The following is a 23,598-nucleotide window of genomic DNA, read 5'->3' as shown; positions in this document are numbered from 1 at the left end:
GGGATGGGGGAGCCTGGTGGGCTGCCGTCTCTGGGGACACATAGAGTTGGACACGACTGATGCGACTTAGCGGCAGCAGCAGCAGCAACTGACAAAAATTGTTTCCCTATCCTGGTTTACCAACTGTTTACAGTAATCAGTTAGCACTTAGGACTGTTATGTATATCCACAGAATTTTAGAACCCAGACAGTGAAGTAGAGATCCCAAGATACTAAGTAACTTACCTCAAAATTCCATTTCTCCTTTTTAAAAACTGCCCCATTCCCATTTGTAACTTGTAATGAAACATGCCTTGGCAATGTTTTCCACCATCCTACAAAAATTTTTAAATTTTAATATCATTGTTTTATACTAAATAAATTAAACTTCAGCAAGATTTAAGGTAAAATATACAGTCTCAGCAGTATGTGAACCATGAACTTCCAGATGTTCAAGCTGGTTTTAGAAAAGGCAGAGGAACCAGAGATCAAATTGCCAACATCCGCTGGATCATGGAAAAAGCAAGAGAGTTCCAGAAAAACATCTATTTCTGCTTTATTGACTATGCCAAAGCCTTTGACTGTGTGGATCACAATCAACTGTGGAAAATTCTGAAAGAGATGGGAATACCAGACCACTTGACCTGCCTCTTGAGAAACCTGTATGCAGGACAGGAAGCAACAGTTATAACTGGACATGGAACAACAGACTGGTTCCAAATAGGAAAAGGAGTTTGTTAAGGCTGTATATTGTCACCCTGCTTATTTAGCTTATATACAGAGTACATCATGCGAAATGCTGGGCTGGATGAAGCACAAGCTGGAGTGAAGTTTGTTGGGAGAAATATCAATAACCTCAGATATGCAGATGACACCACCCTTATGGAAGAAAGTGAAGAGGAATTAAAGATCCTCTTGATTTAAAAGGAGAGTAAAAAAGCTGGCTTAAAACTCAACATTTAAAAAATAAAAATCATGGCATCCGGTCCAATCACTTCATGGCAAACAGATGGGGAAACAGTGGAAACAGTGACAGACTTTATTTTCTTGGCTGAGAAAATCCCTTTAGGTGGTGACTATAGCCATGAAATTAAAAGACGCTTCCTCCTTAGAAGAAAAGCTATGACCAACCTAGACAGCATATTAAAAAAACAGAGACATCACTTTGCTGACAAAGGTCTATATGGACCTTTCTCCAATAGTCACATGAGGTACAATATAAATTGGGATTCCAGTTCACTCATATTCCGAGCTCTTTTGGACCTGTATGGATTGAAAGCAAGTATAGATTACCCATCCAGTCTTTGTACATTTATCTCCTATGAAACAGGAAAATATAAGCTTGACAATGCCTTGATCCATCATCTGGTACATGGCTTGGTGTGAAAATCAACAAGTGAAGGCCAAACAGTTATATGGGGATGGGAATGATACCAGCCTGCAACTCTCATGGGGTGACCTGTTAGTTCAGCCAACTTCTCTGCCTCTGTTGAGGCCACAGACAACTATTTGGAGAAATTTCCACTTTATCCTTCCTCTTATCAGAACATCGCAAGATGATGACAAAATGAACATGAACACTTATGTTGATGTCAACTTTTCAGCAACAATACAGATTTCAGTTCCAATACATGTAAATTTGGAGTCACTACTTAAATCATCATTCAACGCCCCTATGCACAACCCCATCGTCTCCTCCCTCTCTGTGCTGACATGTGATTGAGACATACAAGGAAAGCATCCAGATGAACTGCTCTCACTGCCTGCACCACCGGCACTGCCATCTTGACCCAGTGCAACTCACGTCCGCTTCCCACCAGCTTGGGCCGACCAACCAGTTGCTCAGGCGTGTGGGTTGAATCCAAACGTTCTTTGCTTAAATCCACAGAACTAAGTGTCTAAGAAAGACACAAACTTTTGTTCTGAATGAGCATGTATTTTTTAATGTTTTTTAATAAGTTATTAGTCATTTCAATTCAAATATATTAATTTCATAGATTTCATCCAGGAAAAATGCTACTCATTACCTTTCAAAAATTTTTTTACTAATGCTGCATTTTTAAGCATTAGAAAAACAATTGCAATACCACACATGAAGTTTTCATTCAGAATAATTCATGTTTTAAAAATTATTGGATTGATTTATTAATTGATAATCAGAAAATTCTTTTCTCATAAACTTATATGAAGCCCAGTAAAAACACTTTTTCCTTATTTAAAGACTACCAGAATTTATTTAAAATGGCAAAGAAAAGTTAGTAAATCTACATTTACTATTGAATGGTCTACTAGTTATATTTCTAAAAACCCCTTTTTCAATATTTTACATCATTGATATCTGGAAAAATAATCAGGGTTATAAAAATCCAAGCCTGATTATCTGTGTTCTCGGATCCTTCAAACTTTGTTCTCAATTATATGAAGAGCACAATGCAGCATTATAGCACTTGAGGCTTAATATCATTTCATTTAATTTTGTAGCCTCAAATACCTAATGATTATGAAAAATGATAATATGATGATGTGATTTATAAAATTAAAATATTCACTATTCTATTTGACTCTGTTTAAAGCAACAAACAACAAAATACTGATACCTTAATAGTTCTTAACGGTAACTTAAAATCTAAGACTGATGGTGACTTGTAGGGTACACACCAGTTCAGCATAATGGCTGCCCTCAATTCTTACAGGTCAGTAAACATATTATTGGCCTATGCCCAATGTGTATTATTTTGAATATCACCCCTGAATATACCTGTCCTTTCTCTAAGCTAAACTGGGCACAGTGTTGGTTTAGACAGACAAACAGAAAGACAAACAAGCTTAAACCATCAGTCTGACAACCAAAATGCATTAAAATTTCATAGATAATTAACGAGATCCTACCGTACAGCACAAGGAACTCTACACAATGCTCTGTGGTGAACTAATGGGAAGGAAATTCAAAAAAAGAGGGGATATGTGTATGCAAATGGCTGAATTACTTTGCTGTACAGTGGAAACTAACACAACACTCTAAGGCAACTATGTGTGTTAGTAGCTCAGTTGAATCTGTCTCTTTGCAACCCCAAGGAATTCACCAGGTAAGAATACTAGGGTGGATAGCCATTTCCTTCTCCAGGGGATCTTCCTGACCCAGGGATCAAACCAGGGTGTCCTGCATTGCAGGTGAATTCTTTACCATCTAACCAACCAGGGAAGCCCAAAGCAACTATACTCCAATGAATTTTTTTTTTTAAGTCATCTTAACTGCAATCTACAGCAGAGCTACTAGTCATCTAGCTCTCAAAGTATTTATTCATAAGACAAGCTGCTTCCCCTTCTTTATGTTGCTGTCTCCCTAACTTTCTGGCCATGCATATATTCTCACTCTTCCCTATCCATGCATGTATTCTCACACCACTCCTGTCCACTGCATCAACTTGCAGAGACTCTCTCCTTAGTGGAGTCTTTTGCAGCTTGGAATTTTTGTCAACATTTATCCACCCCCTCAGCTTCCCCTGCCACCCCTTGAAAGGATCACTTGGTCACCTGCCTTATTTGCTCATCAGTACTGTTCCAGATATAATCATGTCATCTCCTTTAATCTATTATCTAAGCCAACAACAAAAGTCAAGGAGGCAAATACAGAGTCTTCCTGAGTGAGGAGGATGAAAGTTTTAAATACATATTATTAATATATTTTGCCACCTTCACTCAAATCTAAATAGCTACTTATATTTTCACAGTAGTTCATACAACTTGTATAAGACCATTAACAGTATATTATTAAATATGTGGCTCTTTTTAAATGGCCCCATTCACCCTTTTCATAATGAAGCTTACTTCCACTTTATTTTTTTCCCTTGAGATATCAAGTATCAGTTTAGTGGAATTTTTTTCTGTGTCACCATTTGCTTAGCTTTTGTTTATGGTTTTTATATGATATCCCTACCCTTCTGGCATGAGGCAAGTGGCCTATTCTTTCTTTCCTTCTTTTTTCAGAGCATCTTGGGCATTGGAGGATCAGAGGAAGAGGATGAAGTGTAAATGCTGCCTTACTAACTGAATAGGAAACAGCATTCTCCCAACAGGTTTCAGTTTGAGTATTACTCATTCCAAGACTGCAGGTGATGATCACCCTGCACAGGAAAGCCAAGTCTCCCATGATGAATAATGATCTCAAATATAACTGAGCAAAAGTGAGAATCATCACTAAGGCAGCATTTCCACTGGTAGAGCACTCCCTGAGCATCTGGCCAGAAGGCTGGTTCAGAACTGACTCAAAGGTAGCCCTGTTGTTGAATTATTTCTTAAAATAGCTATTCTACAGAAGGTGTTCCTCAGAGACATCACCAAATACTGACCCAGTCTGTTCCTGCTTAGCTTAATGACAGGTTCAGTATTTTAGTTGCACTGCCTTCAGTTCAGTTATGTCATTCAGTCGTGTCCAACTCTCTGTGACCCCATGGACTGCAGCACACCAGGCTTCCCTGTCCATCACCAACTCCCAGAGTTTGTTCAAATTCACGTCCACTGAGTCAGTGATACCATCCAACCGTCTCATCCTCTGTCATCCCCTTCTCCACGTGCCTTCGGTCTTTCTACCTTAGCATGGAAGAAATCCTACTTGCCTTCTCTTAACATATTAAGAGTGTGGACACAGGCTCCTGTCACCTCTTCTTCTCAGCAGTTCAAGGTAAAGTTTTTCTTTCAACAAGCCAGTGTTGACAAAAACTGGTTGGTTTTTGTCAGGTTTCAGCTGATAAAAGGAAACTTTCCAAATGGATCTCTATTCCTTTTCATTCTGTATTGAATAATGGGGTCAATGGTCTCGCTTTTGATGTAACTGTGCAGGCTATGCATATAAAGCCTTTACTGCTTTGTGACTCATTCCTTCTGGAAGTTTCCTTCTCATTTCTTTTCCTATTTATGATCCTCTATCGCAACTCAGACTCATTCTCTTACATCTTACCTCTTATATATAAAACATCAAACATCCAGAGCCCATCAGTTTCTCTGTTTTATTTCAGTTTGAAGAAAATACATATAAAATAATAATAAACCATTTCTGTTCATTAAGAATAATATGATGAATACCGATGTACTCAACCTCCATGTTAACATAAATTTAAAGCCCATTGTGCACCTGTTCCCAACACATTCCCTCAGAAGCATGCCATTTCTACCTTTGTATCTGTGATTCTGATTCATTTTTGGTTAAAACACTTTAGAATAATTTTTTAACTAATACATTACTTAACCTTTGTCCTTTCTTGAACTTTATATACATTAAATTATACTACATGCATTCTTATGTGAACATGTCTTTTATATAAGAAATGTATGGGATAGGTCCAGGTTAAAATCTCAAAATCTTCACATGATGGCTGTCTTGGTTGTTTTTCACTAATTTTATTATTGTACAATGCTCAACTGTATGACTACACCACAGTTTAATAATTGGTCCTATTTTTGGTGTCGTAATGGTCAAAGGAAAAAGTCTTAAACAAACAAATTAAAACAAAAAGATTTTTTAACAGTATAATATCCCCAACTAACTTTAAAAGTCATGATTGAAGAAAAATTATATTCAAGAAGTAGAGTTGAGATACAGTTAGGAAGCCTTTGAAAAACTAGAAGGAAAGAAAGATGGTAAACAGAATGACAAGTGGATCAGTTCAGGACATGCAACATCTGAAGAAGTATAGTTTCATAAAGAGGGAATAGAAAAAAATAGAGGAGTACATTACTAAGAAAACAATTTCAAAAAGATTCTAGAAGGATATATGAAGGATATGAACTTTTTTTATCAGAAAAGTCATCAAGTGCCCAGTAAAGGAGATGAAAAATGATTCATGCCAATGCATATTGTTATGAAAGCTCAAGAGAGAAATGTCACACTAGAAGCAAGACAATGCAGGATGCTTTCAATCATTTAAAGAAAATAATTTTCAGCTAAGAATTCTATGCTGGTACATCCTCTCAATCTAGTGTGATGGTAGAAAATATATATTTTTAAACATGGATTTCTCATGTTTTCAGATTTACTTTTCTTAAGCAAACCAAAAAAAAAAACAAAAACAAAAACAAAAAAGATCCAGTACACCACATGGGAGAAAAGAAAACAAAACCCCAGGATGACAAGAAAGGAAAGCTTTAAGGATATAACCTGAAATTTTAAACATTTAGGAGAAATTATAATTCTGGAAAAGAATTCAAAGATAACTATGCGATACTCACATTGCAAATTATTCAAAGAAAGAAAAAGACAATTACTGAACTCAAGGAAAACAAAAATTTATGTAAGAATGCAGCAATTCAGGAGCTCTAATGTGATTTACTCCTATCTACATAAATTCTACCTACTTGCCGCCCTCATCCAACTTCTTAACTACACCTCTACTTCTGACGTGTGGATAGCTTCTCCAATAGTGTTAGGCGCTCAGTCATGTCCGGCTCTTTGCAACCCCATGGATTGTAGCCCACCAGATTCCTCTGTCCATGGAATTCTTCAGGCAAGAATACTAGAGTAGGTTGCCATACCCTTCTCCAGGGGATCTTCCTGACCCAGAGATTGAACCCAGGCCTCCTGAATTGCAGGCAGATTATTTACCATCTGAGCCACCAAGGAAGCCCTTCTCCAACAGAACAGGACTAAAAGACAACATACAAAATCTTAAGCTCCAACAGCATCTCATTCTAAGCTAGACTCTGCCTTCAAGATAAACTTTTCACAAACTGTATTTTTCCACATAGACTAATAAACTGCATCTATCTGGTATGTGTATAAGATGTCAGTATCAGAATCCTTTTATATTCATTATATTTATCTAAAACTGATAGGGAAATCTCTTTAAAAATTGTCAGCAATGAAACAGATGAGACTCAAGTCAATTTCATACAATTTGTCCTCTGCTAAACTAATATCATGTTCATACTCCTTATCAAGCTGTTTTTCTTTCCTGTTTGACCTACTTCATAAAGCTTCACATGAAATGAGGTTGAAATAATGCTACAAATAAATGTGTGGTTTTAATATGCTCTGAAATATAGGAAGGAAAATTCCTTTTGATGTCTTTGAGTATAAAAAGTAGACAATTAGAGGTAATAGGTAATCATTGCTGGTACCAATCTGTAATACATGAGAGAGGCAAAACTCCTTTATTTTACAAATTGAGATGATAGGCAAATGGCTGAGGATTAGAGAAAAAATATTACAACAAGCAGCCAATATGACATGGATGTCAAGGGAGAACAGTGCCCAACAGAAAGTTTATATCTATACAAAGTGACTGACTTCATATAAAATAAAATTAAGTTACTGCAAGACAGAAGTGTCAATATAGGCAATATGAAGTGCCTATTCATCTTATGTAACCTACTTTTGCTTTAAGCTTCCCTGGGTGATTTCTTACAACTAGAGTATATAGTCACACTCATTTAAATACAAATGCTTTACAAAGAAAGTGTATAATTTTTATTGTGATATTTAAGTGCTGCATTTTGCTGCACTGGGGATATATTTAAAAGGCGGAATGTGAAAGAATGATTTCTAAGTAGTTTGTCATGTTTTAACAATTGTGAATGAGGTGAATCTTTATTTCTCTTTGTCAGTTTCATCACAGAAATACCAAATTAGCATCTATCTGTTTGTAGATAGTTTATTCTTTCTCTTTATTAAAAAGTAACTTTCCCATTTGCTTCTGTAATTAATTTTGTTACTATAATCTATAGGCTTCCTATATAATAATTTTAATTACTTTATGGAATTATTTAAATTATAACTCGCAATTGGAATATATCTACTTCATGCTTCTCTGTTCATGGTCTTTCCCCTACCAGGAACGCCTCATACTACATTTCTGTGATTCCAAATCCCAAATACCTACCCCTTAGTAAAATGTCAGTTTCTTACAAAATTGCCTCTGATGGTTCAGCTGGAAGGAATACTTTGTTGTCCTTAAACTCCCAGAGCAATTTAGCCATACCAATGCAATGGCAGGCTTCCCAGAGAGCTCAGTTAGTAAATGCAATTCAGTGACCCCAGTTCAATTCCTGGGTCAGGAAGTTCCCAGGGAGAAGGGACAGGCTACCCACTCCAGTATTCTTGGGCTTCCCTTGTGGCTCAGCTGGTAGAATCTACTTGAAATGTGGGCAATCTGGTTTTGACTCCTGGGTTGGGAAGATCCTCTGGAGAAGGGAAAGGCTACCCACTCCAGTATTCTGGCCTGGAGAATTCCATAGTCAAGGCTATGGCTTTTCCAGTGGTCATATATGGATGTGAGAGTTGGACTATAAAGAAAGCTGAGCTTTGAAGAATTGATGCTTTTGAACTGTGGTGTTGGAGAAGACTCTTGAGAGTCCCTTGGACTGCAAGGAGATCCAATCAGTCCATCCTAAAAGAGATCAATCCTGGGTGTTAATTGGAAGGACTGATGTTGATGATGAAACTCCAATAATTTGGCTACCTGATGTGAAGAGCTAACTCATTTGAAAAGACCCTGATGCTGGGAAAGACTGAGGGCAGGAGGAGAAGGGGACAGCAGAGATTGAGATGGTTGGATGGCATCACCAACTCAAAGGACATGAGTTAGGGTGAACTCTGGGAGTTAGTGATGGACAGGGAGGCCTGGCGTGCTGCGGTTTATGGGGTCCCAAAGAGTCAGACACTACTGAGCAACTGAACTGAACAGAAGCAGAAATATTATTGCCTGGATAAATTAACATTTATTAATGTTTGCTTTAAAAAGCTCTCGCAAAACATGAACCTGAAAAAAAAAACTATATATTTGTATTCTGATCATGAAAAGCAGTGGCCCAAAATAAATGAGAATTTTTCTTCCAGCATATTTCTTAGATTAAGCAATCAATCATAAAATCTTAGATGACTTAAACAAACCTGACCAATTTCAGACATCTGTCCCACCTAAGGCCACATAACTACTACAAAGTCACCCTCTGTGTAATACCCTGGACATGAAATGGGAGTAAAAGTATAAAGGTTGCAGGCGACTTCTCTACATGTGTCCAATACATTGACTTTAGAGACTCATTTCTCTCAGACCTATCCAACTCTCATAACACCATCAATTAATGGTATAATCCCAAGAAACAAAATCTAGGTCCTCCTAACAAAATGGGTAGAGACTTCAATATTCAGGTACTTCTTAAAGGTGAGATAGAGAGATTGACTCTACAAGTTTCCAAAAGCTTTATTGTTTTAGCATTTATATTAAATCCACAATCTATTTTGAACTGGTATTTTTGTGTATAGTAGAAGATAGGAATTATAGTTTATTTTTAATTACAGCTAGCTTTTTAACCTAGCACCCTGTGTTTGACCATCCTTTTCCTCCACACTGCTGTTGTCAACTCTTATAAATCAGGAGATCATATGTGTGATTGATTTCTGAAAACCATTGTTTCATGGTTCTATTCGTGCACTCTTTTGTTAATATTTTGGTCTTAAATACTATGGTTATGTAATAAAGTTTGTATCTGATAAAGTAAACTTTACCTTTACTTCCAGATAAAGTTTGTATCTGGAAGAACACATCTCCCAGCTTTGTTCTTGTTCAAGATTGCCCTGTTTGTTCACAGCTTTTAATTTTCCATAAAAACATTGGAAATAGCCTGTTACTTTCCTCCAGGCAAACCTGTTGGAATGTTGACTGGAGTCTATTAGGGAAATTTTACTTCTTTAAAATATTGATTCTTCAATTCCATTGACATAAAATTCCATGACCAAATTATATTTATTATTTTGGCATAGATTGCAGCCAGTATTTCCAACCTCCTTGTTTGAGTGTAACTGTAAAGATTTCTAAATATAAATAATTTATCAGTGTACTTTACAGTTGGGAATGCCATGTGACATAGGTCTGGCTTATTAAACACAGGGGAAGATTAAGAGGCTTTTTTAAAATTAATTAATGTGTCTATTGAAGTATCATTGATGTACAGTATTATATAAGTTATAGATATACAATATAGTGATTCATATTTTAAAGGTTACACCTCATTTATAGTTATTAAGAAATATTGGCTATATTCCCCACACTGTATATCCTTTTAGATTATTTTATACCTAATAGTTTTTACCTTTTAATCCCCTACCCCTATATTGCCCCTTTCCACTTCCAACTCCCCAGTGGTACACACTAGTTTGTTCTCTATATCTGTGAATCTGTTTCTTTTTTGTCATATTCACTAGTTTGTTCCATTTTTTAGATTCAACATATAAATGATATAATACAATATTTGTCTTTCTCTGTCTGACATTTCACTTAGCATAGTACCTTCCAAGTCCAACCACTTTGTTGCAAATGGCATAATTTCATTCTTTTGTATGGCTGAGTAGTATTTCATTGTGTATATAATACCACAACTTCTGTATCCACTCATTTGTTGATGGATAATGAGGCTTTTATATTCTTAATAAAGGGCACTGTAAGTAAGTGGAACTGTTTTCCTCTTTCTTATGCACTAAATATATAAGTGAGCCATCACTATCCAAAGGAATCACCAACTAGACCAAATTAAGGCCAGATGCTACTTCCTTCCAAAAAAAAAAAAAACAACAAACTTCACTTATTAAGTTACTAATTACCTAAGGTTTCATATTCTCAAAGGACAACCCATTGCTAAGCAAAATTATATTTTTTAAAAAGAAAAAACACTAGATTAGAATTCTATGTATTCTTTCCATGTAGGAAGTCTCTGATAACTAGAAATGCTAAGCAAAATAGTGTGATTGAGAAGAAATTAGTCTCCAAAATTTACAAATAGCTCATGTGGCTCAATATTCAAAAAAACAAACAATGCAATAAAAAAAAATGAGCAGAAGACATTTTGGAGAAATAGATATTTCTCCAAAGAAGACATACAGATGCTCAACAAACACAGGAAAAGATGCACAACATCACTAATTATTAGAGAAATGCAAATCAAAATTACAATGGAATATCATCTTTCACCAGTCAAACTGGCAATCGTCAAAAACTCTACAGTAAATGCTGGAGAGGATGTGGGGAAAGGGAACTCTCCTATACTGCTGGTAGAAAAGTAAATTGGTACAGTATGGAGGTTCCTTAAAAAACTAAAAATAGAGCTACCATATGATCTAGCAATCCCACTCCTGGGCATATGTCTGAAGAAAAACATGCACCCCAATGTTCACTGCAGCACTGTTTACAATAGCCAAGACATGGAAGCAACTTAAATGTCCATCAAAAGATGAATGGATAAAGAAGATGTGGTACATATATACAAAGGAATATCACTCAACTATTAAAAGAATGAAATAATGCCGCTTGCAGCATCATGGATGGACCCAGAGATTGTCACACTGAGTGAAAAAAGTTGGACAAAGAAAGACAGGTATATATGATATCGCTTTTGTGCAGAATCTTAAAAAAAAATGATACAAATGAGCTTAGTTACAAGACAGAAAGAGACTCACAGGCTTAGAGAATGAATTTACGATTACCAGGTGGGAAGGGTTTGGGGAAGAATAAATCGGGAGTTTGAGACTGACAAGTACACACTGCTATATTTAAAATAGATAACCAGGACTCCCCTGGTGGTCCAGAGGTTGAGAATCCACCTTGAAGTACAAGGGATGCAGGTTTGATCCCTGGTTGGGGAACTAAGATCCCACATGCTGCAGAGCAACTAAGCCCATGTGCCACAACTAGAAAGCCCACAGGCTGCAACTTTTGAGTACATGTGATGCTGGAGACTTTGTACTTGCAATAAAAGATCTGCATGATGCCACAAAGATCCCACATGCTATAACTAGGATTTGATGTGGTCAAATAAATAAATATTTAAAAAAATTAAAATGATAGATAACCAACAAGGACCTACTGCAAAAATAATATAGAAAGAAAAGGAAAAAAGTGAGCATGGAAATTACCAATTTTATGAAGACCTGCCACAAATGGCTAATAAGAGGAATTTCACTTCATTAATTATTAGATAAATAAAAACTAGAACTAAAAACTTAATTGAATAGCAGGAATTAATACAACATTGTAAACAACTATACTTCAATAAGGGCTTCCCAGGTGACTCAGATGGTAAAGAATCTGCCTTCATTGCAGGAGACCTAGGTTCAATCCCTGGATTGGGAAGATCCCCTGGAGAAGGGAATAGGAAGCTACTCCAATATTCTTGCCTGGAGAATTCCATGGACAGAAGAGCCTGGTGGGCTACAGTCCATGGGGTCACAAAGAGTAGGACATGACTGAGCGACTAATGCTATGCTAATACTTCAATAAAAAATTAATTAGAAAGCTTTCAGTCTACTATAAATTAGAAATATTAAAGAACTATATAAATAATAACATTACTTTTCTTGGCTATATATAAAATTCATATGCAGTAAGCATCTTGAAAACATCAATTTCTAATGTAATATAATGTCTTACTTAACTCGCATAAAGGAACAATATTTCCTTCTCCTCACTAAAAGTTTCACATGTTATTCCCAGTGTCTGTGTTTGATCTTTTAAAGACAAAGCAAAACACAGATAAAGAACAGACTTTTGGACTCTGTGGGAGAAGGCGAGGGTGGGATGATTTGAGAGAATAGCACTGAAACATGTATATTACCATATGTGAAATAGATCACCAGTCCAGATTCGATGCATGAGACAGGGCGCTCAGGGCCAGTGCACTAGGATGACCCTGAGGATGGGGTGGAGAGGGAGGTGGGAGGGTGGTTTTCAGGATGGGGGGACACATGTACACCCATGGCTGATTCATGTCAATGTATGGCAAAAACCACTATAATATTGTAAAGTAATTAGCCTCCAATTAAAATAAATTAATTTTTTTAAAAAAGACAAAGCAAAAACCCTAATGGCGGGTAAATGGTGTTCTTATTTATAATTTGGTCATTTACACTAAATGATTTAATGATTTACTAACTATGGATGACTGCCTTTCCCTTCAAATGCCTTTAAGATATTATTATTTTGAAAATTTGTAAATATATTTTATTTGCTTAAATGTCACAACTAGATGTAAATAACATGTGTTTTTTAAAATATTTCAAAAATAGCACCTAATATGACTCTTTAATAGAGCAAGATAGCATGTGCTAAAATAAGAAGTGAAATATACCCAAGGATTAATATGTAGTTTATAGATTAAAACTTTATTTTAAAAGTTGCACCAGAGTCACCTTTCCTAGACATAGAATTATTTTGTCAGAACTCTTGGATCCATAAAAAAAATTAAATCTTAAAAAATTTCTCTAAATACCATTTTCATGCTTATTTGGAATCACCTTGTTTCAATTTGAGTCAATGAAAAATTGTTATGATCTGAAAGGCAGTTTTCCAGGGGAACTCTAGTGAAAAATGGAAATAATTAAACCAAACTATAGCCCATAATCCCAGACTGCTACTCTATACTGCTCTACCCACCCCCCAATACAAATACCTGTGGTTTCAAAAGATTCCTATAAAGTATACTATTTAAATATAATTTTATATAATAAGCATACAAAATAAAAGTAGATCACCTATTGTTGGTGGCAATTTATGCCATATTCATTAGCAGTTGGAGAAAATACAGTTACATCATAAACTTTTCTCTATAAATTTTCAAGGAAAAACACATTTTCCTTGAGTAATATACAAAAACCGACTAATAGTTTTCATTTATTTGATAAAGATGAAGACCCTCTGTCTCTTGACAACATCTTAATTCATCAGATTTTTTCCATATTATCATTACAGCCCAGAAATAATCCCTGTATACTGTCTTGGCTATTCCTACTACAAGTTTAAAAATAAGAGCTATTGAAAAATTCATCTGCAAATAGTGAGAGTTTTACTTCTTCTTTCCCAATTTGGATTCCTTTTATTTCTTTTTCTGCTCTGATTGCTGTGGCCAAATCCTCTACATAGAAAACCCTAAAGACTCCACCAGAAAATTACTATAACTAATCAATGACTATAGTAAAGTTGCAGGATATAAAATCAACACACAGAAATCCCTTGCATTCCTATACACTAATAATGAGAAAACAGAAAGAGAAATTAAGGAAACAATTCCATTCACCATTACAACGGAAAGAATAAAATACTTAGGAATATATCTATCTAAAGAAACTGAAGACCTATATATAGAAAACTATAAAACACTGGAGAAAGAAATCAAAGAAGACACTAATAGATGGAGAAATATACCATGTTCATGGATTGGAAGAATCAATATAGTGAAAATGAGTATACTACCCAAAGCAATTTATAGATTCAATGCAATCCCTATCAAGCTACCAACAGTATTCTTCACAGAGCTAGAACAAATAATTTCACAATTTGTATGGAAACACGAAAAACCTCAAACAGCCAAAGCAATCTTGAGAAAGAAGAATGGAACTGGAGGAATCAACCTACCTGACTTCAGGCTCTACTACAAAGCCACAATTATCAAGACAGTATGGTACTGGCACAAAGACAGAAATATAGATCAATGGAACAAAATAGAAAGCCCAGAGATAAATCCACGCACATATGGACACCTTATCTTTGACAAAGGAGGCAAGAATAGACAATGGATTAAAGACAATCTCTTTAACAAGTGGTGCTGGGAAATCTGGTCAACCACTTGTAAAAGAATGAAACTAGAACACTTTCTAACACCATACACAAAAATAAATTCAAAATGGATTACAGATCTAAACCTAAGACCAGAAACTATAAAACTTCTAGAGGAGAGCATAGGCAAAACACTCTCTGACATACATCACAGCAGGATCCTCTATGACCCACCTCCCAGAATATTGAAATAAAAGCAAAAATAAACAAATGGGACCTAATTAACCTTAAAAGCTTCTGCACATCAAAGGAAACTATTAGCAAGGTGAAAAGAAATCCTTCAGAATGGGAGAAAATAATAGCAAATGAAGCAACTGACAAACAACTAATCTCAAAAATATACAAGCAACTCCTACAGCTCAACTCCAGAAAAATAAATGACCCAATCAAAAAATGGGCCAAAGAACCAAATAGACATTTCTCCAAAGAAGACATACAGATGGCTAACAAACACATGAAAGGATGCTCAACATCACTCATTATCAGAGAAATGCAAATCAAAACCACTATGAGGTACCATTTCACACCGGTCAGAATGGCTGCGATCCAAAGTCTACAAGTAATAAATGCTGAAGAGGGTGTGGAGAAAAGGGAACCCTCTTACACTGTTGGTGGGAATGCAAACTAGTACAGCCACTATGGAGAACAGTGTGGAGATTCCTTAAAAAACTGGAAATAGAACTGCCGTATGATCCAGCAATCCCACTGCTGGGCATACACACTGAGGAAACCAGAAGGGAAAGAGACACGTGTACCCCAGTGTTCATCACAGCACTGTTTATAATAGCCAGGACATGGAAGCAACCTAGATGTCCATCAGCAGATGAATGGCTAAGAAAGCTATGGTACATATACACAATGGAGTATTACTCAGCCATTAAAAAGAATACATTTGAATCAGTTCTAATGAGGTGGATGAAACTGGAGCCTATTATACAGAGTGAAGTAAGCCAGAAAGAAAAACACCAATACAGTATACTAACGCATATATATGGAATTTAGAAAGATGGTAACAATAACCCTGTGTACGAGACAGCAAAAGAGACACTGATGTATAGAACAGTCTTATGGACTCTGAGAGAGAAGGAGAGGGTGGGAAGATTTGGGAGAATGGCATTGAAACAAGTAAAATATCATGTATGAAATGAGTCGCCAGTCCAGGTTCGATGCACGATACTGGATGCTTGGGGCTAGTGCACTGGGACTACCCAGAGGGAGGGTATGGGGAGGGAGGAGGGAGGTGGGTTCAGGATGGGGAACACATGTATACCTGTGGCGGACTCATTTTGATATTTGGCATAACTAATACAATTTTGTAAAGTTTAAAAGTAAAATAAAATTTGAAAAAAAAGAGAAAAATTCAAAGGATGTCCTAATTAACATGCTAAAGAGTTATATAATAATAATATATTGTTATAATAATACCTAATACCCAAGTCCATTGCATTGAAGAAAATAATGTCATTCTTTCTCTTTTCCTCTCACCAAATGCCCTTCTCCACTAATGATTCTCTTTCTTCCTAATATTTAGAGCTTAAAATTCATTCCTTAAAGTTAACTGAGCTTTTGATTAAACATTAGATTTACTTATGTACTGGATTTCCAAGTTAAAATGATTATTGAACTAGATAGGTAATGTATGTCAAAAAAACAGGTCAAGTGTGATAAAATAGAATGTACATATCCTATCTAAAGAAAGCAGCATCCAGTGGATTATTCTTTTGGGAACTGACACATAGTTTTGGTAGAACTTGATTTTTCACAACTCATAATGAAGGTAATTCAATAAAATATTTCAAGTTTAAATGCTGGCAACCAATTAAAATTTAATAAGAAACAAACAACATACAGTACATAGGAGCATACTTGTTGAATTAAACAATATATATTTGTTGATATATTCAGTCTTGTTTCTTACTTTTGTGCTTATACAGACATAACCAGCAGAATGTATACAACTATATCATTCTTTGTCTCATCCCACCTATTATAATGTTTGTTTTTCCAGGAAGCAGGGAAACTCTACAGTTTCCTCTTGTCAACAAGGAAATTTTAAATTGTGTATAATTTTACCTTATTTCTCCAGGTCTCAATGGGAGTCATTTTGCCCCCTCAGAGACATTTGGTAACATCTTTGGGCATTTTTGGTTGTCATAATAGGGGAATGGATATGCTACTGGCATCTAATGAGTAGAAGCGTCTACAGTTCAGTTCAGTTCAGTTGCTCAGTCGTGTCTGACTCTTTACAACCCCATGAATCGCAGCACGCCAGGCCTCCCTGTCTATCACCAACTCCCGGAGTTCACCCAGACTCACGTCTATTGAGTCAGTGATGCCATCCAGCCATCTCATCCTCTGGCGTCCCCTTCTCCTCCTGCCCTCAATCCCTCCCAGCATCAGAGTCTTTTCCGATGAGTCAAAACGTCCCATAAGGTGGCCAAAGTACTGGACTTTCAGCTTTAGTATCATTCCCTCCAAAGAAATCCCAGGGCTGATCTCCTTTAGAATGGACTGGTTGGATCTCCTTGCAGTCCAAGGGACTCTCAAGAGTCTTCTCCAACACCACAGTTCAAAAGCATCAATTCTTCAGCGCTCAGCCTTCTTCACAGTCCAACTCTCACATCCATACATGACCACTGGGAAAACCACAGCTTGGACTAGATGCACATTTGTTGGCAAAGTAATGTCTCTGCTTTTTAATATGCTGTCTAGATTGGTCATAACTTTTCTTCCAAGGAGCAAGTGTCTTTTAATTTAATGGCTGCAGTCACCATCTACAGTGATTTTGGAGCCCAGAAAAATAAAGTCTGACACTGTTTCCACTGTTTTCCCATCTATTTCCCATGAGGTGATGGGACCGGATGCCATGATCTTCATTTTCTGAATTTTGAGCTTTAAGCCAACTTTTTCACTCTCCACTTTCACTTTCATCAAGAGGCTTTTTAATTCCTCTTCACTTTCTGCCATAAGGGTGGTGTCATCTGCATATCTGAGGTTGTTGATATTTCTCCTGACAATCTTGATTCCAGCTTGTGTTTCCTCCAGTCCAGAGTTTCTCATGATGTACTCTGCATATAAGTTAAATAAGCAGGGTGACAATATACAGCCTTGATGTACTCCTTTTCCTATTTAGAACCAGTCTGTTGTTCCATGTCCAGTTCTAACTGTTGCTTCCTGACCTGCATACAGATTTCTCAAGAGGCAGGTCAGGTGGTCTGGTATTTCCATCTCTTTCAGAATTTTCCACAGTTTATTGTGATCCACACAGTTGATCCTGTTAAAAATCCCACAATATGCAGGACAGCCCCATAACAAAGACTTATCTGGCCCTAAATTTCATTGGTACTAAGGTTGAGAAAACCTGGTTATAATATCTCCCCCTTCCCCCCAGTTCTTAATACTTTCTAAAATTTTTATGAAAGCCTAATGTATGAGAAATGGTATTGAAAAGAACTGAATAAAAATTTATGAGGGAAATTAAAGGGTGCTGGATACGAAATGAATAGTTCCCATTTTGTCGAGAGTTTTAATTTATTTCACTTCTCAATTAGTGGAACTACCTGAAACAGAGTTCTTCATTTTACTTAAATTTTATTTAAAAGCAATATAAGGAAAATCATTCCTATTTCTTTTTCTTTACCTTAAGCCTAGATGTTTATTTTAAAGTCTTATTCTTCCATCATGTTTAGGCCTCATGCAATTCTATTTAAATATTCATGCTCAGTTGCTCAGTCATGGGATTCTCCAGGCAAGAATACTGGAGTGAGTTGCCAACCCCTCCTTCAGGGGACTTAAATGTTCAATTTACTATTATTATTAATACCAATAGCCCAAGTAATAGTCTACTGTTTCAGACATTTATGAATATTTGTGACATATAATAAATACTCAATAAATATTAGTATTATTTTTCAGTTATTGTTCACCTGCATTTTCAGTGACTTTTAATAGTAATTTTATTTTTCCTTTTCTTAGACTTTCTGGTTTTTATTTATTTTCATATGCTTTAGCTAAAAGTTGGAGATTTATTCCAAAAGGTTTGAGCTAGACAAAATAAACAATTACATACTAAAACTGAAATATCATTGCAGTAGGGTAAATTAATTCATTCAGATATATTTTCCCATCTTCTGGGTTATCACATAAATATTAGGAAACATAAATTCTTCTAATAAAGATATATTTAAAAGAAAATTTCCTGATGAGTCAGCTATCTGGATACCTAATTCATATGTATAGACCCAGGAGTTCTGCTCCTTTCTTGAGCTCAGGAATCATTTAATAGGGTAGTTCCCTTTCTTGAAATGTTTTTTTGTTTTTTGCATTTTCTAATTCATAATCACTATAAATTATTTGCTTACATTCTCCATAGAAATTTATACTGCATGGTTCAAGTATATTGGATAGAGTCTTTGTAATATTTTTTCAGGTTTCAAGAGACCACTAGAGCGAATCAAATTTTCTTAACAACTTCTGACAAGCATCAAATTCATTTAGACTGAGGAGTTAGTCACCTTGAAAATTTCAGTTTATCTTAATCTATGACCAAATACACCACCAATTTCATTCAATTTATTCACTTAAAAGTAGGGTTGAGGAGTTTTAACTTCTTTAAAATATCTATTGGTGACTAGCTATATTTTTGTTTCTCTTATGTTGGTTTGATCTGTTGACACTATTTCATTGGATGAGCTGAAATTTTCATTTTTGCCAGTTTGTTTAGGCATTATATAAATGCAGCATTTATGTGATTTCAGATTATATACTAACTAAAAACCCTAACTACAAACTCAAGACTAACTACAAATACTAACTACGAACTACAAACCTAAGAAACCCTCTACTTCAAAGTTAAAAGATTTCAGATTCCTCCATCTTCCTAAAATTAAAAGATTTTAGATTAGAAAATTATCATATTTTAGCCATGAGTAAAAGTTATGGGAAAATTTTCTCTTACTCTGTAGCAATTAAGGAAATGCTTTAAAAAATCAAGAGTTTTATAAGATTATTTCATTAATATTCAAAATAGTTATACAGGTATATACAGACATGTGGGTACAGTGTAGAGAGTTATGTATGGTTCCAAATGATTGCAGCTCCTTAAAACTTCTGAAAGTATAGAACTCATGGAGAATATAATCACATACTTCCTGAACATATTTAAGAATACTAGCATTTTTTTTTCCTATTCTCTCAAGCTCAAGGGGATTTATTTAGGACAAATAAATGAATATACTACTTTGTACCATACAACTTTTGTGGTTAACACGCTGAAAAAACATTTCTTTACACATAACATCACTTGGTTTTTTTCTTCCCTTCCCTTCAGGTGATGTCACTAATTTACAAAGCTTCAAAATGTGTTAATGTGTATGTATATATGAGCAGCTTTGTTAATTCTTAAATTATTATGAGTATGCAAACATAGTAACACTGAACATTGAAAATTATTATTAATACTTCATTAACTCAGCTTTAATTATCTCCATTTAACAAAATTATTCTAGTCAACTACTTTAAAAGTTCAAAAGTCCTAGCATTTTAACTCGAGGACTGACCCAGTACTGCCTTTAGATCTGGACAAGTGGGGCCTCTGTCCTAGGCCCTGCAATGCAGAGGATGAATGCCCTCTCTATAATCTTCTAAGTCAACCCTGGGTCCCTGGGTAGAGCCAGCAGTGCCATCTGGGCATAGTCCCCTTGACCAGACTGGTACCTACCTTGGCCATAAGGCCCATTTCTCTACTTGGGCATTCTCTAACCCTCTATCCAAGTACATGGGCTCAATCAGATATCCATTAAGTTCTAGAACTCACTTAGTCTACAGAGTCTTCTGTAGTCTCCATGAGGTTGAGGTCCATGTCTGGGAAGACAGCCTAGCAAGAGGATTGCTCCAGGTGCTCAGAAAAGTGTTTCTTCTGTAGGACTTCACAAAACTGAGCTACTATTATGATGAAGACACACTCACTGGGGAGACTTCCACTCATGTTGGACACAGAGTGAATTCAGAGTTCCAGGCTGCTATGGATCAACACTCACCCTTGGTGACATGAGTTGAATGTGTGGACCTAAGCATTAGCTCTTGTTCTCCATTCAACTGTAGTGCCACCTCTAGTCTTTGGCACACAATGGTGCCAAGGTGGTGGCAGGTGACTTTGACCATATATGTCCCTGCTGCTGACACCTGAAGAGAACAGAACCCCCTCTTAGCAGGTTTTGTGCCACCTGACAGGCATTAAAGTCCACAAAGTTTTAGGGACTTGCTCACAAGACCTATCCTTCTGACTGGTCTTTTTCTGATAAATGTAGTAATGTTATAATCTCCTGGATCGGTCTTAAGCTTTGCCAGACAGGGACACTTAACAGCATTGTTAGCTTTATTATCATGGTATGCCAGAAGATATGAATCTGTGCATGAATCTTACTTTGGAAACTAAAAACTTAAAAAATGTTCTGGAGTTGAACTGGAGGGGATAGTGCATAGAACCTATGAAGAAAGTTCTTGTATAATGAGTAGACAATCAACAAATCCCTAAAGACATCTCTAACCATAATTCTAATGCATCATCAATAAATTACTATACCTCACAAGGGCCTGTGGATTTTGCAACATTTTTTTTACTCCAATTATTTGTGCAGACTGGGGCCTAACACACCCTAGGGGATGCCCCAGAATAGCCATCTCTATTGCTGGAATTTGACAGATACTACTATGTAATTTAAAATACTTAAAAATGAGACCACAGACAAGAAATAAAGAGACAAAGTGAAACATACAGAAGACCATTTTGAAGATAAACCTTACAAATTCCAAATTCATCTTTTATGTGGCTTATTAATAAAAGATTGAAATTATTAACCTTTTTGTTAACTTTTCTATGTATTTATATTGTAGTTGTATATCTGTGGCCTTTTTGTTTTTTACTAACAAGCACAGGTCTTGAAAATAACATACTCTGACCATGAAAATATTACTGGTGCCAGATTAGCTGTGGAAAAAAACAGCTGAAAACAAATTATAAAATATATATGGCAACTGTTTTCAGAGGACAGCAGGCAGGGAATAAAACACAAGTAGGGAAGTACATAGGTAAGCAGAGCAATCACCCTGGCTTTGTTCCTGGGGACACTTTTCAGGTTGTGGTGCAGAGAGTTGGAACCCAAACAGAGCACAGGGGTCCTGCTGAACTGTGAAGTCAAGGATCAGGGTTCCAAGGTGCTAAGCTGGCTAGACTCTGTAAAACAGAATATTACAGGTAAAGAAGAGCTACAGAAATTCTGTATGGGCTCCATCACTATTAAAACATATACTAAGCTTTGCTAGTATACTTTTTCCCAGGATAAAATTCCATAAGGTTTATTAGAGAATAGCTGCTGGGGAATATGATGATCTTACATCCCAGCCAACACTTGGCCTCCAACAATATGTTAAATTTTTAACTGATTCATCTTATGTGCTTGTGTAGTTTCACCAATTTCTCCCATGCTCTGCCACAAATAAGCCACTTTGTATGTTGTTCTCCCAAGAAGAGCCATTTCTGATTTGTATTCCATGTTATTTATTTGTTCTGCTGCTTCAGTTCTTTAACAGTCTCAAGAAGTTATGATTTTACAGTATATCCAGCCATGAATAGTTGTTAGAATGGATAAGACTCTTTTCAGTTTTACATATGCTGGGCAGAAGCAGAAATAACATTCAGTTTATTTTCAACAAAGGTGCCAAAGTAATTAAATTGGGTAAAGGAATGTCTTTTCAGAAAATGATTCTGGCATAATTGACTATTCATATAGAAAAAAACAGGGGGCCTCAATGACTATTTCACATCATGTAGAAAAGTCAACCGGGGGTGAGTCATAAACTTAAATGTAAGTTAAAGCTCTAAAGCTTCCTGAACAAGGATGCCACAAAAAAGAAAACTGCATGCCAGTGTCACTGATGAAGATAGATGCAAAAATCCTCAACAAAATTCTAGCAAACAGAATCCCACAATGTATTAAAAAGATCATACATCATGACCAAGTAGGCTTTATTCTAGGGATGCAAGGATTCTTCAATATTCACAAATCAATCAGTGTGATACACCATATTATCAAATTGAAAGATTAAAACTATATGATTATCTCAATAGAGGCAGAGAAAGCCTTTGACAAAATTCAACACCCATTTATGATAAAAAGTCATCAGAAAGCAGGTATAGAAGGAACATACCTCAACATAATAAAAGCCATATATGACAAACCCACAGCAAACATTATCCTCAATGATGAAAATTTGGAAGCATTTCCTCTAAAATCAGGAATAAGACAAGGGTGACCACTCTTGTCACTACTATTCAACATAGTTTTGGAAGTCCTAGACACAGCAATAAGAGAAGAAAAAGAAATAAAAGGAATCTAGATTAGAAAAGAAGTAAAACTCTCACTGTTCACAGACAACATGATCCTCTACATAGAAAACCCTAAAGATACAACCAGAAAATTACTAGAGCTAATCAGTGAATATAGTAAAGTAGTAGGATATAAAATTAATGCATAGAAATTCCTTGCATTCCTATACACTAACAATGAAAAAACAGAAAGAGAAATTAAGGAAACAATCCCATTCACCATTGCAACAACAAAAAAATAAAATACTTAGGAAAAAATTTACCTAAAGAAACAAAAGATCTATATGTATAGAAAACTATAAAACACTGACAAAAAAATTAAAGATTACACAAATAGAGAAATACACATGTTCATGGATTGCAAGAATCAATATGGTGAAAATAAGTATACTACCCAAAGCAATCTATAGATTCAATGCAATCCCTATCAAGCTACCAATGGTATTTTTCACAGAACTAGAACAAATAATTTCACATTTGTATGGAAACACAAAGAACTTTGACTAGCCAAAGCAATCTTGAGAGAGAAGAGTGGAACTGGAGGAATCAACCTTCCTGACTTCAGACTATACTACAAAGCTATAGTCATCAAGACAGTATGGTACTGGCACAAAGACAGAAATATAGATCAATGGA

General features: G+C 35.8%; 1 pseudogene; it reads right to left on the bottom strand.

Moving 5' to 3' along the window:
• Positions 1-1,158: 1,158 nt before the first annotated feature.
• LOC102402962 lies at positions 1,159-1,763 on the bottom strand (annotated as a pseudogene).
• Positions 1,764-23,598: the final 21,835 nt, after the last annotated feature.

This window comes from Bubalus bubalis, chromosome 8 (assembly GCF_019923935.1).
Source record: "Bubalus bubalis isolate 160015118507 breed Murrah chromosome 8, NDDB_SH_1, whole genome shotgun sequence".
NCBI lineage: Eukaryota > Metazoa > Chordata > Mammalia > Artiodactyla > Bovidae > Bubalus > Bubalus bubalis.
Note: the sequence above shows the minus strand (reverse complement) of the source record. Positions and strands in the feature narration are given on the sequence as shown.